The 10419-nt window shown below is 45.2% G+C and overlaps 1 long non-coding RNA gene across 2 annotated transcripts in view; it reads right to left on the bottom strand.

The window, feature by feature from the left end:
- The window catches only part of LOC144221508 (uncharacterized), a 37943-nt gene extending 27551 nt beyond the window's left edge, over nt 1-10392 (bottom strand). For both annotated transcript variants that reach the window (XR_013332095.1, XR_013332094.1), the window contains exon 1: nt 9983-10392. This is a non-coding gene — a long non-coding RNA (uncharacterized LOC144221508). The remainder of the gene's footprint in view (nt 1-9982) is intronic.
- Nucleotides 10393-10419: the final 27 nt, after the last annotated feature.

Genomic DNA, 10419 nt, shown 5'->3' with positions numbered 1-10419 from the left:
CACGCCCTCTGCTCACCCCACCCTACCCGCTCTCAGGATTCTTAACTGACAGTTGAGACTCTCCAGAACGAAGCCTCATTCTCTCTGTCCAGCTCACTGACCCATGGGGTTGCTCCTATGTGAAACCTCTGCTCCAGCCACACAAAGCTACTTGCCATTTCTTGAATGTTCCCTTAGGTTTCTGTCACTATCCCACTCTACCTTTGCCAGACAAAGGCCCATTCCCCAATACTCTCTCCTCTGTCTCTACCTTTCCTACCCATCATTCAAGGTCCACCTAAAATACCACCTTCTCTATAAATCTGAAAATCTATAAGTCTATAATGCCTCCCTGAATCTCGTCCGGACACTGCAACATTTTGACTGCATTTCCCCTCACTTAGCACTTCCTGCTTTGTACTGTAATACCTTTCCTCGTGAAACTGTAAGTTCGGTGAGGGGAATGCCATGCCATTGGGGTGTCTCTCCCAAGGGTCTTACACAGGGGCACTCAATAACAGACCGGATGGTCAGCTCCCCGGCAAACACACAGGCCATGAGCAAAGTGGTCAGACCGAGAGGGTAAACAAATCTGCCCTTTGAGCATCATTTAAGGAGAACTAGAGTTCTGCCACCATTGGCTACATCATTGCCCTAAACTTAGGTGAGGCATGGAGCTCGCCAGCAGCCCCCGCTGCTCGCTCTGTTATCCCATCCTCATAATTGCTTCTAGGATGTTCAAGGCTCCTGGTGAATCTGATCAGAAAATTTCCAACCATTCTTCTGATGTCAAACTTAGTATGCAGATGAAATCTGTTTGAAGCACCCATTTAATGACCTTAGGCAGCCTCAAAGCCAAATAGGAGTCACAAAAGGCCAACAACCAAAAGAAGGTGTGAAAGGGAAAACATCCCCATCAAGAAGGAGATGAAGAGTCTGATGTGTTTCAGAGCCCCCACCCTACCCCACCACTTTCTTTAGGCTCCGGAAGCTGTCTCTTCCCTTTCCTTCACCAACCCTCCCTTGGGGCCACTGTCCATACAACAGTGACAATCAAATGTCGGACTATGAAAGTAAACTACTGTTGCTTTGATTGTCAGTCCTGAAATGCGTATTTTTTCCTGCTGTCCCTTATGGAGGGATCTGCCAGGTTCATTCCTTAATGGAATATATAAAACAGCAGGCCTGGGGGTTGCTAGCATTTTTTATTTTAAAAAATATCTTTTTTTGCTTATTTTCTTCCCTCTCTATTACCTCTGCACTTTTGGGCTTCTGCCCCTTTGAGACCCTTCCCAAGGATGTTCTCACGGCCCAGCCCCACTGTCCATCTGTCTCTTGGCTTGCAAACTCCTTACATCTCCTTTTTAGAAATTCAAACACAAAACAATGAAATGTGTGATGCGCTGTGCCCTAGGGTACTAAGTGGAATAAACAGGAAGTGCTCCCCTAAGATACTACCATGTGATATACTGCATACAGAGAGAGTCAGCAAGTGCCAGCATAGAGGAGGGAACAATGAAGTCTGCCTGGAAAGTGGCAGAGAAGTTTTGACCTGGAGATAAAAATAGAAGCAGGAATCCAAGAGATGATATATGCCCTTTTTTTTTTTTTATTTTCTTGGCAAACAACATGTAGGAATAGCTCCTTCAGAAGAAGCCTTGTCTGAGACATTGGAGCTACAGGTGTGAAAAAGTTTCCTAATCCCAAGAAGCTTTTGGCCTAGAAAAGGAATTTCAAAATGTACCCGCATAATGGCAAGACCACCACATAACAAAGCGTGGAGTCACAGAACAAACCCCCAACAGAGTTCATAGAGAGGGTTTAAGAGAATACTTGGGGGTAGCAGACAGAATTCTAAGATGGCCCCCAAGACTCCCAGCCCCTGGCCCCATGCGTCCTGGATAATCCCTGAGACAGTGTATATGATAAATTTTACTCCTGAGAGTAGGCTCATGTAAAGTGGCACAGTTGCCCTCAAGTAGGGAGGCTACCTGGGTCGACCTGATCTAATTACAAGTTTTGTAAAAGCTCAGTGTTTTCTCTGACTGTTGAAGAATCAGAGAGGTTGAAAGAGTGAGCAGGATTCGATGTGAGAGAGATTCTCTGTTGATGAGATGGAAGGGGGGGGGGGTGTGTGGCAAGGACCTGAAAATCGTCCCCAGTTGACAGCCAGCAAGGCAATGGGGGATCTCAGTCCTACGACCATAGAGAAAGGGATTCCATCAAGAAGCTGAAGGAGCTTGGAGCAGACCCTTCCTTAGTCAAGTCTCCACATAAGAAGGTAACTTGCCATGGACTTCAAGCTGTATTACAAAGCTGTAATCATCAAGACAGTATGGTACTGGCATAAAAACGGACACTCAGACCAATGGAATGAAATAGAGAACCCAGAAATGGGCCCACAAACATATGGCCAACTAATCTTTGACAAAGCAGGAAACAATAGCCAATGGAATAAAGACAGTCTCTTCAGCAAGTGGCGCTGGGAAAACAGCACCATGCAGAAAAATGAACCTGGACCACTTTCTTACACTATACACAAGAATAAACTCAAAATGGATGAAAGACCAAAATTTAAGACAGGAAGCCATCAAAATCCTCGAGGAGAAAGCAGGCAAACTTCTTACTCAACACGTCTCCAGAGGCAAGGGGAAAAAAAGCAAAAAGCAACTATTGGGACCCCATCAAGATAAAAACCTTCTGCACAGTGAAGGAAACAATCAGCAAAACTAAAAGGCAACTGATGGAATGGGAGAAGATATTTGCAGATGACATATCAGATAAAAGGGTTAGTATCAAAAATCTATAAAGAACTTATCAAACTCAACAGCCAAAAAACAAATAATCCAATGAAGAAATGGGCAAAAGACATGAATAGACACTTTTCCAAAGAAGACACCCAGATGGCCAACCAACACATGAAAAAATGCTCAACATCACTCATCATCAGGGAAATACAAATCAAAACCACAATGAGATACCACCTCATACCTGTCAGAATAGCTAACATTAATAACTCAGACAACAACAGATGTTGGCAAGGATGCAGAGAAAGAGAATCTCTTTTGCACTGCTGGTGGGAATGCAAACTGGTGCAGCCACTCTGGAAAAGAGTATAGAGGTTCCTCAAAAAATTAAAAAGAGAACTACCCTATGACCCAGCAATTGCACTACAAAGTATTTATCCAAGGGATACAGGTGTGCTGTTTCAAAGGGGCACGTGTACCCCAATGTTTATAGCAGAGCTATCAACAATAGCCAAAGTATCGAAAGAGCCCAAATGTACATCGATGGATGAATGGATAAAGAAGACGTGGAATAGAGGGACAAAACATAAGAGACTCTTAAATACAGAGAACAAACTGAGGGTTGTCGGAGGGGCTGTGGATGGGGGGACGGGCTAAATGGGTAAGGGGCATTAAGGAATAGACTCCTGAAATCATTGTTGCACCATATGCTAACTTGGATGTAAATTTAAAAAAAAATAAACTAAAAAAAAAACACATGTGGCACTGGTATTGAAACAGATGTCAGGGAAGTACAGATTAAAATTTTATTTAAAAATGGGGCACCTGGGTGGCTTAGTCGGTTAAGCGTCCAGCTTTGGCTCAGGTCATGATCTCATGGTTGGTGGGCTCGAGCCCTGTGTAGGGCTCTGTGCTGACAGCCCAGAGCCTGGAGCCTACTTCAGATTCTGTGTCTCCCTCTCTCTCTGACCTTCCCCTGCTCACTCTGTCTCCCTCTCAGAAATTTTAAAAAAGATTTTAAAAATGTTTTTAATTTTATTTAAAATTATTTTATTATAACATTTAAATAATTTATATGTAAGATGAAGGCATTGTATGTATCAAAAATCAAATTAAACTATATATTAAGTTGTAAAAAAAAAAAAAAGAAAAGAAAGTAACTGGCCAACACTTTGACTTTAGCCATCTGGCACTCTGAGCAGAGAAGCCAGCCACACCACACCAGGCTTCAGACCCACAGAACTGTGAGCTAATCGGTAGTGGTGTTTAAACTGCTAAGTTTGTGGTAATTTGTTATGAAGCAAAAAGCACTTCCAGCAATGCCCTCTAGTTGGCTGTTTACATCCTAGTTTCCCAAACTCTGGGCTCCTTGGATTGAGGCCATTATCTAATTATCCTTGTAAACTTAGGCTATTCATAGGATGGGTACTCCCTAAAATTCCATCAAATGAATGTTTAAAGGAGACTCCGGGATGCAGATCAGGATCTGAATACACTCTGTGCATTCCCTCCTCCCAAAGATGGGGAGAGTGATCCCAAGCCCAATGCTCAGGCGAGAGGAGGAGGCCCCATTCGGTCCAGGGCTCCAGGCCTATTCCACAGACAGAGCAGATAGCCTGGCCTCAGCTGTCCCAGCCTCAGCCCCAGACTCGGCTTTAATGGACTTCCTTTCAAGGAGCATCGTTCAAAGGGGCATCATTAATCAGGAGTCCCTGTGCGACCTGAAAGTTACCATATACTAAACAATACCCGCACCCATCTCAGCAGGGCTCTAGGGGTTTTTATTTCACCGAAGATCTTAGCTATAGGTGAAAGCCAAATATATTTTCAACCAGCCAAAATAAAAGTAGACAAATCCTTGAACTTCATCTATTCATTTTTTGTGAAACACTGTTTTTAATACGAAATAAAAAAATAACACAATGAACAGTTGCATAACCTCCACATAGCTGGCAAATAGTTAAAACTCTCTGCGGACTCTCCCTGATGGCCTTCCCATCCCCAGGCCCCTAGAGATCACCACTCTCCTGAATTTACTGTTTCCACTGTTGTATTTATATTTTCCTACATGTGTGTGTCCCTAAGCAAAATTGATAATGTTTTGCTTCTATTTTTAATATAATGTTTATTTATTTCTAAGAGAGAGAGAGAGAGAGCATGAGCAGGGGAGGGTCAAAGAGAGAGGGAGACACAGAATCTGCAGCAGGCTCCAGGCTCTGAGCTAAGCTGTCAGCACAGAGCCCGACACGGGGCTCGAACCCACGAACCATGAGATCATGACCTGAGCCGAAGGCAGACGCTTAACCGACTAAGCCACCCAGGCGCCCCTGGTTCTGCTTCTTTTTAAACTTTATATAAATGCCAACATACTGCTTATCCTTTTTTTGTTCAGTGCTATTTTCAAGATATTTTCAGGTTATTACATGTATCTCTAGATCAGAGGGTTTGCAAATTTTTCTATAAATGGCCAAAGAGTCAATATTTTAGGCTTTGCAGGTCATAAGGCCCACTGTAGCACCATAGATAACCTGATGGGGTTCCAATACTTTTATTTTCATATAAGTTTCATATGTCAAGAAACTATTCTTCTTCTTCTGATTTTTTTCAACCATTTGAAAATGTAAAAACCATTCTTACCTTCTGGGCCATACACAAACAGAAGATCAGGCCAGATTTGGCCCCAGGACCCATCATCTGTCAATCTTGCTTTAGAACATTCATTCATTTTTTTTTTTTAAGTTTGCTTATTTTTGAAAGACAGAGTGAAAGAGAGTGCTCATGCATGCACATGATGGAAGAGCAGATAGCCCAAGCAGGCTCCATACTATCAGCACAGAGCCCAGCGTGGGGCTCAGTCTCACGAACTGTGAGATCATGACCTGAGCCAAAATCAAGAGTCAGATGTTCAACCGACTGAGCCACCCAGGTGCCCCTAGATCATTCTTTTTTTTTTTTTTAATGTTTATTTATTTTTGAGAGAGAGAGAGAGAAAGTGTGAGCAGGGGAGGGTCAGAGAGAGAGGGAGACACAGGATCTGAAGCAGGCTCCAGGCTCTGAGCTGTCAGCACAGAGCATGATGCGGGGCTCAGATCCACAGACCGTGAGATCATGACCTGAGCCAAAGTTGGACACAACCAACTGAGCCACCCAGGTGCCCCAATTCATTCTTATTGCTATGGAATATTCTGTTGATTTTACCTCCATTAAAAAAAGTTACCAAATATTACCAGGCTCAAGAAATTTAGTAGGCACTGTTTTAGATCCGACATTGGTCTTGCTCCTAAGAAATGTACTGTGTTAGTAGGCAAGACAAGGCTTGTTAACTGATAATGAGGTAGAAAGTGATAAAGACCCTAACAGAAGTTCGAATGGCCTGCCACGAAAGCCAACAGGAGTGGAGGCAAGAGAGCAATTTCATATAGGCCCAGTGGTTGAGTAAATGGGCTCTAGGGCTGCCTGGGTTCCTATCCTGACTCCACAATTTACTAGGTTTATGGCCTTGGACAAGTTACCTTACCTTCCTGTGCCTCAGTTTTCTCACCTGTGAAATGCAGATCATAGTCATGTTTACCGCATAGGTTGTGAAAATTAAATTATCATAAGAATTAACTAAGATAGTACATGTAAAGCATGTGGAAAAGGGCCGGATTCATAGTAAGCATTACATAAATGTTGGTTTCTTATTATTCAAGCTGGAAGATCATGGAGGGTTTTGTGGAGGCTGTATTAAATCAGAGTCTTAAAAGATGGGTAGAATTAGGACATACAGAAATGGAGAGGGAGGCATTTTAGAAGACAGGGCAGTACATGGAAAAGCCCCAAATAGCAAAGGACAAGTGTGGAAAACTACAAGGGAACCAAATAAAGGAGAATGGAGAGAAATGAATTTAGAAAGGAAAGTTTGTGGCTGGATCATGGAGAGCCTTGAGTTCAAGGCGAAGGCTTTGGACTTTGTCCTGTAGGTACTGAGCACCTATTAAGTTTTAGGAACTGGGGACTGACATGACACTTCAGCTCCTGGCACCTGCAGGGGACAAGTTTGAGACAAGATTCAGAATGACGTCATGACTCCAACAGTCCAGGGAATGGGGACTCGACTAGGGGAGAGTCAGGGTGCTTTGGAAATGGATTGGATGTGGAGGACAGGGAGGTGTTTTAAAAAGTATGGGGCACCCATGATGGGGCACCCGGGTGGCTCAGTCGGTTGAGCGTCTGCCTCTTGATTTTGGCTCAGTCGTGATCCCAGGGTCTTGGGATCAAGCCCCATATTGGGCTCTGTGCTGAGAGTGTGGAGCCTGCTTGGGATTCTCTCTCCCCCTCTTGGGGGAATCCTCCTGGGATTCTCTCTCTCTGCTTCTCCTCTTCTCATGTGCATGAGCGTGCACTCTCTCTCTCAAAAAAAAACTTGTTTTAATTAAAAAAGAAAAAGCACAACCATGGCTTTAAGACTGGGTAACTGGGAGGATGGCCGTGCCATTGCCTGAAGTGGGGAACACAGATAGAAATAAAAGGTTTAGGATGGAGAGTCGTGATTCCGGTTTGTAACCCATGGAGTTTAAGGAGTCCGTATGGAACTGTCTAACGGAACTGCAGCTAAGAACAAAAGGCGCTGGGAAGAGGGCTGACGATTTAGACTAAAAGCTTTTGAGTTCTTCCTTCCAACAACTTGATGTGATCGGTACGTGATTATCCCCTTTCTATTCTAGAGAGGAAGAAACTGAAATCAGAGAAGGCTATCTCCGCAGCTCATGATCAACCACCCCACTCTACTACCACTGCGGCCTGCTTTCTTAGGGCTTCAGCCTACGACAGTAAGGGCATTACTCAGAGACTCTCTGATGCAATTCCAGGAAGCTTAGACTATCTACCTCCCTGACCTTAGCAAATGAGAAGCAGGTATGAAAGGGATAGGCATAATGACAGCAAGATAAGTGGCAGTTAAAAACCAGAAACTTTAAGAAACCATCATGAGAACCTGGAAAGCATAGCCTTCTGGGGTCATTTGTTAAGGTGGAATATTGTCCTTCACTCTTCAATAGCCCAAGAAGATTTCTTAATAATAAAGCCTGATACTGCTACCAATTCATGTTCATAATGAATCAAGAAAATAATAAATTTGTTTCTGTATACTTAGGATGGCTAGGAGGTATCTAATACACCTTTAAAAGATTTTTACATCCAGTATGGGTATTTTTTCTTTTTTCTTTTTTGAGAGAGAGAGAGAACATGAGTGGGGGAGAGGGGCAGAGGGAGAGAGAGAGAATTCTAAGCAGGATTCACACTCAGCGCAGAGCCTGATGCCAGGCTTGTGACCCTGGGAACATGACCCCCAAATCAAGAGTCTGACAGTCAACTGACTGAGATACCCAGGTGCCCCACTTTCTTTTTCTGTTAAAGGAACAGACTCTCAGCACTCTGAGGGAACTTCTCTTCAAAGGCAGCTTTGCAGAGAGCAGAGGTTTTGAGGTTTTGATTCAATTGTTTCTCCTCTCACTGTCTAAAGAACTCCGGAAGTATGTGAAGGATACCCTGGGCTTGTGTAGCTTTAGAGGACCCTCCGCCAGGATTCCCAGGCCTACCCAGGCTGTCATTGGGAACTTCTTCCCTGCCTTTCACCCGCCTCCCTGACTTGCTTCTCAGAAAATAGGCAATAAGAGGGAACGGTGTGCTGGGGTTACAAGGAGCAGTAGCATACACAGGAAACATTAGCAAATTCTCAGTCCACAGGGCCTAGTGGAAATAAAGGAATAAAAACACCTGCTGTCAGGTGGTGAGGCGATACCAAATTAGGAATAAAAAGACTGGAATCATCTGTGTCCCAGCTCTGCTGCTTACCTGCCGGGCTCTCTCCTGTTACTATCCATCCGCCTGGAATGCCTTGTGAACATATCCATCAAGGCCTGGCTTGCATCTTGAGAGCTCCTTCTGAACAGCAAATCTGATTAAGTTACTCCCCGATTTAACACTTTAAGAGCTTCTCAGTGCCAGTAGCAGGTGTATCCGTGAACCTCATGGTCTCAAGACCCTTCCACTCTGAAAAGTTATTGAGGACCTATAGGGGCTTGTTTATGTGCAGCTTGTGGCTTCTGTCAATATTTACCATATTAGAAATTAAAACTAAGAAATTTCTAAATTTTTATGAATTCATTTAAAAATTACAATAATCAACCCATTACATGTTAACATAAACACATTTTTAAAAATGTTTATTTATTTTTGAGAGAGGGAGAGACAGAGCGTGAGCCTGGGAGGGGCAAAGTGAGGGGGAGACACAGAAGCAGGCGCACAGAGCCTGACGTGGGGCTTGAACTCACAAACCACGAGATCATGACCTGAGCCAAAGTCAGAGGCTAAACCGACTGGGCCACCCAGGTGCCCTATCATAAACATATTTTTAATGAAAAGTATCTATATTTTCCACAAAAAGCATATTAATGAGAAGAGTAGTGTCCTACATTTGTGCAAATCTCTTTAATGCCAGCCTTAAAAGAAGACAGCTGGATCCTAAAATCTGTTTCTGCATTTAAGTTGTTGCGATATCATATGTCCTATATTCTATGGAATACTTCGCTGTATGCTTGTGAGAGATTGGGTGAAAAAAGCAAACTATGTTTAGCATTATTCTGAAAATAATTTGGAGCTCACGACCCCGGAAAGGATCTGAGTGACGGACCTCCACGACCACACGATGAAAACCACTGGCCGACAAGATAAATTCTAAGGTCGATATACAAGGGCATCCAATGTCATTCTAGATCTACAATACCTCCTCCCAGGGTCTGGCTCCCTCTTCCTGTCTAGCTTTAGCTGCGGCATCACCAGATCCACACGTTTCCCGAACTCCTGCCACACCACTCACACCAGCCATACGGTATCATGTTTTCATGCCTTTGCATACATCCTTCTCTCTGCCTGAAATTAGCTTCCCCCCTTGCAGGCTCTTTCAAGAGCCAACTCGGATGCGTTGTGCCTCAGTTGACACCCCCCTCCCCCAACAACAGAGCTGACCACTCCCAGCAGGCAGAGCACAGGCTTCGATCAATGTCCTCGACTCAGTCATTCACTGGCTGGGTGACCTTGGACAAGTGGTTTCACCTCGCTCCAAGTATTATCTGGGGTGGATGCGGCCATTAACCGCGGAGTGCTAGTGAGAACTCAAAGAATGACCTGACACAGAGGGCCCAATGCGTACTTGTTGAATGGGTGAACCAGGAGGGGGACCCTGGGAGCTTACACTTAACTGAGCATCTACTTACCAGGTCTCTGCACTGTCCCGTGGGCTTTACAAGCATGAACCTCACACTAGCCTCTTGGATGAGAGATGAGAACCCTCGGGGAGAGGAGCGAGGTCACTCGCTCAAGGTCATCCATCACGCAGCTGGTCAGCAGCTGGGCGGGGACTCGAGTCCCGGGCGCCTGCTCTGCGCCGGAGGCGGCGCCCTGCGTCAGCGGGGCTTTGGGCCGAGACAGGGCGCCAGCGGGGCTTTGGGCCGAGACCTGACGGCTCTTGGCTCCACCGTGTCGCCCACGGGTGCCCGCGCCACCTCGGACCGGGTGACCAGCGGCGGAAGGACTCGAACCCGAGCACCGAGCCCTCGCCGGGCCTCAGTTTACCCGTCCGGGAGATGCGGCTCCGAGAAACGGGCGGGGCGTGGGCCAGGCCCCCCGGCGGGGGGCCGGGGGCGGCCGGGAC

The sequence above is a fragment of the Crocuta crocuta genome, unplaced genomic scaffold (assembly GCF_008692635.1).
Source record: "Crocuta crocuta isolate KB4526 unplaced genomic scaffold, BGI_CrCroc_1.0 scaffold367, whole genome shotgun sequence".
NCBI classification, from domain to species: domain Eukaryota; kingdom Metazoa; phylum Chordata; class Mammalia; order Carnivora; family Hyaenidae; genus Crocuta; species Crocuta crocuta.
This window is presented reverse-complemented; position numbering and strand designations above follow the sequence as displayed.